The sequence below is a fragment of the Pinus tabuliformis genome, chromosome 5_2 (genome assembly GCF_031772625.1).
Source record: "Pinus tabuliformis cultivar Carrire ecotype Pingquan chromosome 5_2, CPIR1, whole genome shotgun sequence".
Taxonomy (NCBI): domain Eukaryota; kingdom Viridiplantae; phylum Streptophyta; class Pinopsida; order Pinales; family Pinaceae; genus Pinus; species Pinus tabuliformis.
This window is the reverse complement of record NC_142306.1, coordinates 359,860,938-359,866,472: the sequence shown is the minus strand read 5'-3', so window position 1 is coordinate 359,866,472 and position 5,535 is coordinate 359,860,938. Positions and strand designations below refer to the sequence as shown.

Sequence of the window (5,535 nt, the reverse complement as noted above, 5' to 3'; positions counted from 1 at the left end):
TAGTGAAGCTCACTGCACGGAATGATGGGAGAGTTTCATCAATTCTGGTGTTGCTATTCTCTCGTGAAGCTCACTACATGCTTAGGAGATGAAAAAATTACAAGATCCGAGACAGTAGGACGGAGCTCATAACTCATTATCTGAAACTTCTTGCTTCTTGATACCTATACCAGAGAAAGTCTACCCTCCAACTCCCACCAATTGGATCCAAAGCCTGGTGATTGTCTGCTTATAGATTGCTGGTTTGGGCCATTGAGTCATCTCCTCTATAGCTATCTCTCCTTTTCACCATAAATTCATCCATGAGAACCCGGTACCTGTGTAACCTCAACATCTTGTAGAGGATGTCTTCAATTCCTGCTCTCTTCCACTTGTTTACTCCTCCTAAGATTTATCTCGATCTGCTTTGAATGAATGAAGATTGAGGAGCAGGATTTGAATTAGCATCTGAGGTGCATGCATTAATATAGGATTGTGATGAGCTAGCCACGTTACACTAGCTTCAACTCTCTGTCATTGAATTTAGCGTAAGGTCCTAATCATAGCTTTTGAGAATATCATTCGTGTTGTTGTGCTGACATGCAGCCAAGTTGTTTCTTTTTTCTCATCAAGGCGTGATCATTGGCCTTAGTACCATATTTGGTGGACAATATTAAACATCATGTAGTAAGTGAATATTTGATTCTTTTTGTCCTGTTCATTGAATATTATTTTATTCTCATTCAAGAGAGAAGATGTAAAGGCAGTGAGTGAATCAGTAACTTACTATATGGTGCTTAATATTTGCTTATTATATGGTGCTTAATATTTTCTGTGAAGGTGTGTAAAATGACAGGGAGAACGAAAGCAGTAGGAATTATATTAATGTCAAAGATCACCAAATCAGGTTGATGGGAATCATGAATTCCAATTCCTTATCATCAAGTCCAGGATTAGTCAGCAATGTTCAAATTGGAATTCATGGAAAAATAGCCCCAAAAAATACACCCTCTGTTTTTGCATTTTTACGTTCGTCTCTTATGTTTGTTACTGCATTGCTTTTGTATTAGCATATATGTTACGGTAGTGTCTTTATATAGTGAAATTTCCTGTTTGGATGCATAAGTTCTTGGATTGCAGTGATGATCGACTTTTTTTATTGTATTGTCTATGTATTTGTTAAATTTGAAGGTTTACGGTTTTAGGTTTGTCAGAGACCGCCAGTAAGTGAAGAAGGACTCCTCACGCTTGGCCAAGATGGAAATCTTCAACTGGGAGATGGACAATCAATGGTCTGGATGGCTGAGACCACTGATTATCTGTTGAGTCAGGGGAGATGCAAGATTCGGGCAATTTTGTTCTCTACACCTTCGACTCAGACATTGTTTGGCAAAGCTTTGCATCTCCAACAGACACACTACTACCAGGACAAGAATTGACACAATCTTTAAACCTCACCAGCTGGAATACTTCTACTGATGATCTAGAGGCCGTTACTTTCTCAAAATAATGCAAGATCCAGAATCTCTGAAGATTGCATTGAATTACCAATATCCCTTATGAATTTTTCAATTATTCTACTGGTCAGGGCCATGATATACAACGTGACCGGTTCTGTGGTTGCTTTCCTCAATCTGTTTGGAAGTTTTAGCATGAGCTTTGGTGAGCCCTCAAAGGAGTTGGTATATATTTATCATAAAAAGAATAGTTTGGCTCAAGACGGTCGAGCGTTGAGGCAGATCACTCTCGAACATGATGGAAATTTGAGATTGTACAGATGGGATGCTAATGTCAGTTCCAGCTGGATTGTAGATTGGGTTGCAGTTTCGAATCCTTGTAGTATTGCTGGAATTTGTGGGAATGGTATCTGTCGCCTTGATGCTAAGGGTAACCCACATTGCAGCTGCCCACCTGGATCAAATCCATTTGATTCAAGTAGACCATTTCTAGGGTGTTTGCCTCTAATTTCATGAGTATTCAAGGTACAAGATTGTGACTGTTCTGCAAACAAAATTACTATGGTGAAGTTCAGTCATTTTCAATTACAGAAATATTTCTGCAATGTCTGCATGTTGGGATCTCTTCTTGTCTACATGCTCATGTGTAGCTTCTGTATATGGGGTTTCTGACCTGAAACCCTACTGTTGGACACTAGGAAACCTTCTTTTTGGAGGTTTGCAAAATCCCAATTACACATTTTTCATGAAAGTTAGCCTCATTAATAATAGCAGAATGGGATCCTCAAATGGGTGCCCTCTCCAGCATTCGAAATATCAATCCCATCTAAAGATACTTATTCTAGGAACTATTCTTGGTGTTGTATTTCTAGTGTGTGTGTTTATCTTATTTGCTGTAGCAACATAGTTATGATGAAAAATAGATGAAGCTTGGATGCTTCCATTTTTGTTCCGGGACTCCTGTGAGTTTTCCCTTCGTGAATCTACAGATTGCGACAAACAACTTTAGAGAGAGGCTTGGAACTGATATGAAAGCCTAACAATTTATCTGCAAAATATAAAGGTTTTGATTTTAAAATTTGTTTTGTACTAATGGGAGACCGCTTTGGCATGAGGTTTTGGGACTGTATACAAGGGTTCACTCTCAGACGGTTGGAGAGATTGCTGCCACAGGAGAGAGGGGAATTTAAAACAGAGGTGACAACGATTGGTGCCATTCACCATAGGAATTTAGTTCGTCTCTGTGGATATTGCTCCGAGGGATTACAAAGGTGAGTGTTTGTTTGCATTCCTTTTGATTTTTCACATCTTCATCTTAGCAAAGAATAGGACAGAATCCCAGATTACGTGTTAAGGTAACAAATCCATGCTAAAGTGTGTATCACAGAACTACTACTGAAATTTAACTTGTAAATTATTCATTTTAGGCTCCTTGTCCATGAGTTTCTGCCAAATGGATCCCTGGATAGATGGATATTCCGTTCATCTTCGAATCATCAGAGGTTTCTAGATTGGGATACTCGCTACAACATCTGCTTAGCTACAGATCAGGGAATTACATATTTTCACGAGAAATGTAGGGATAGGATCATACACTGCGACATCAAGCTTGAGAACATCTTGCTGGATGAGAACTTTTGTGCTGTGAATAGTTGTCAGATTTTGGGCTGGCCAAATGGGCTTCAACAACATCTGCATATATGACATGTAGTGATGTTGTAGGTACATTTGGGTAAATATCCATTTCTTTCTTTACACCAACTCTTTCCTTAGGAAAATAAATGTCATTATAATCAAGATTTCATAAAAACTAGCTGCTATCATATTTCAGGTATCTAGCTCCCGAATATTTCATGTATGACAAGGTTAATAAGAAGACGGATGTTTATTCCTTTGGAGTAGTTCTTCTAGAGCTAATAACTGGAAGAAAACCAATCAATGACAAGAATCCTAAAGGCCAAGAAAGCCTGGTTATGTGGGTAGGGCTCCAGTGTCCTTGCTTGTTTTGTATTTGATAATTTTGGATTCTTTTGGTTTCATTGTCTTGGTTCGGAATCTTAATCTCTTGTAAATTTCAAAATTTAGGCAAGGCTATTACTGGCAGCTGGCTTTGTAAAAGAACTTGCAAATCCACTTTTGGAAGATGCTTATGACATGAGCGAGATGAAGAGAATGGTCATTGGTGAAGCACGTTGTCCAAGACAGGCAGCTCAGTTTCGACCTTGAATGAACAGAGTAATTACTCTTATTCTCTTTCCTTGGGTATATATGATTTCTGATCTTATGTCAAATTTAGTTGCTTGAAGACGTTTCCTTTCCTGCGAGGAGTTAGTGCTAGAATTGTTTTTTCCCATAACGAATAAATTGTTTCATTAATTGGTTACTGTGTTGAAGAGGAGGAGTACTTCTTGGTCTACAACTTGTTACTGAGAGGAAGTCTGGAAGAAACTCTTTATGGTATGTAGTATGCCAATTTTCATGCATTTATCATGTTACGTCCTTGGAGATTTTTATTATTTTTTAGTGTTAAGTGTTGTTCCCAGTTCTCAGAAAAAGTTGGGTTACAGGAGGAAAGGACAAGCCACAGGCCCATTGGAAAGGTAGGCTGAAAGTGGCCATTGGAATTGCTGAAGCTTTGACTTATCTACATGAAGGTTGTTCTCATCCTATCATCCATAGAGATGTGAAATCATTTAATATTTTTCTTTCTGAAAACATCGAACCTCAGGTATCTTGATCTTTGTGAGAGAAACAAGTTCTCAAGCTTCTGTTGAATTGTTTGTATTTTTTGGTTGGAGATGTTATAATAAGATTTGCTTGATCATTAACTAGCAAATCATATTTCGATGGATTGTTAACTAAAGATATTCTGTGAATAGTTGTCAGATTTTGGGCTGGCCAAATGGGCTTCAACAACATCTGCATATATGACATGTAGTGATGTTGTAGGTACATTTGGGTAAATATCCATTTCTTTCTTTACACCAGCTCTTTCCTTAGGAAAATAAATGTCATTTATAATCAAGACTTCATAAAAACTAGCTGCTATCATATTTCAGGTATCTGGCTCCAGAATATTTCATGTATGGCAAGGTTAAAGAGAAGATGGACGTGTATTCCTTTGGAGTAGTTATTCTAGAGCTAATAACTGGAAGAAAACTAATCAATGACAAGAATCCTAAAGGCCAAGAAAGCCTGGTTATGTGGGTAGGGCTCTAGTGTCCTTGCTTGTTTTGTATTTGATAATTTTGGATTCTTTTGGTTTCTTCGTCTTGGTTCAAAATCTTAATCTCTTGTAAATTTCAAAATTTAGGCAAGGCCATTACTGGTAGCTGGCTCTGTAAAAGAACTTGCAAATCCACTTTTGGAAGATGCTTATGACATGAGTGAGATGAAGAGAATGGTCATTGGTGTAGCATGCTGTTTGAGACAGGTAGCACAGTTTTGACCTTGAATGAATAGAGTAATTACTCTTATTCTCTTTAGTTGTGTATATATGTTTTAGTTTATGATCTTATGTCAAATTTAGTTGCTTGAAGACGTTTCCTTTCTGTGAGGAGTTAGTGCTAGAATTGTTTTTTCCCATAACGAAGAATGGCATATGAAATATCGAGTTGATGGTGGATTATGGCAAAATATTCAAAGCCTCAATTTCCAATAATCTCTTTTTCCATTAATGAAATATAAGATTCTTTGAATATTAGCGAAAGAGATTACATCATATCTCAAACTAAATATTCAGTATGCAAATTACCCCTCCCTGAATAGGCAAGAAGAGCCAACATATCTACTTTCGCTCCAATATCAAGAGAGTATATATCTTTTCTGAGAATCACTATCCTAGCTTAAATCTGGATTGCAAGATCTGAATTGAAAGCTTTGGTTTCCCCAAATAAAGTGGCTTACCTTTTCATTAAACTGGCTTTGTCAAATTTCAAACAATGGATAAATTTTAATGTAAGAACGTGAACTTATTCTTCCTCATTGTTTGTGTATAACTTATTATTGCAGATTTTAAAATTACTACAGAGGAGAAGGAGATGACCTACCTTATTTGACCAAGAGGCAATTGACAATGTCCATGGAATTAGATGAATTG

General features: G+C 37.3%; 1 pseudogene; it reads left to right on the top strand.

Annotated features, from left to right (window-relative positions):
* The window catches only part of LOC149158952 (G-type lectin S-receptor-like serine/threonine-protein kinase At5g24080), a 13,800-nt pseudogene extending 8,916 nt beyond the window's left edge, over positions 1-4,884 (top strand).
* The last annotated feature ends 651 nt before the right edge of the window (positions 4,885-5,535 follow it).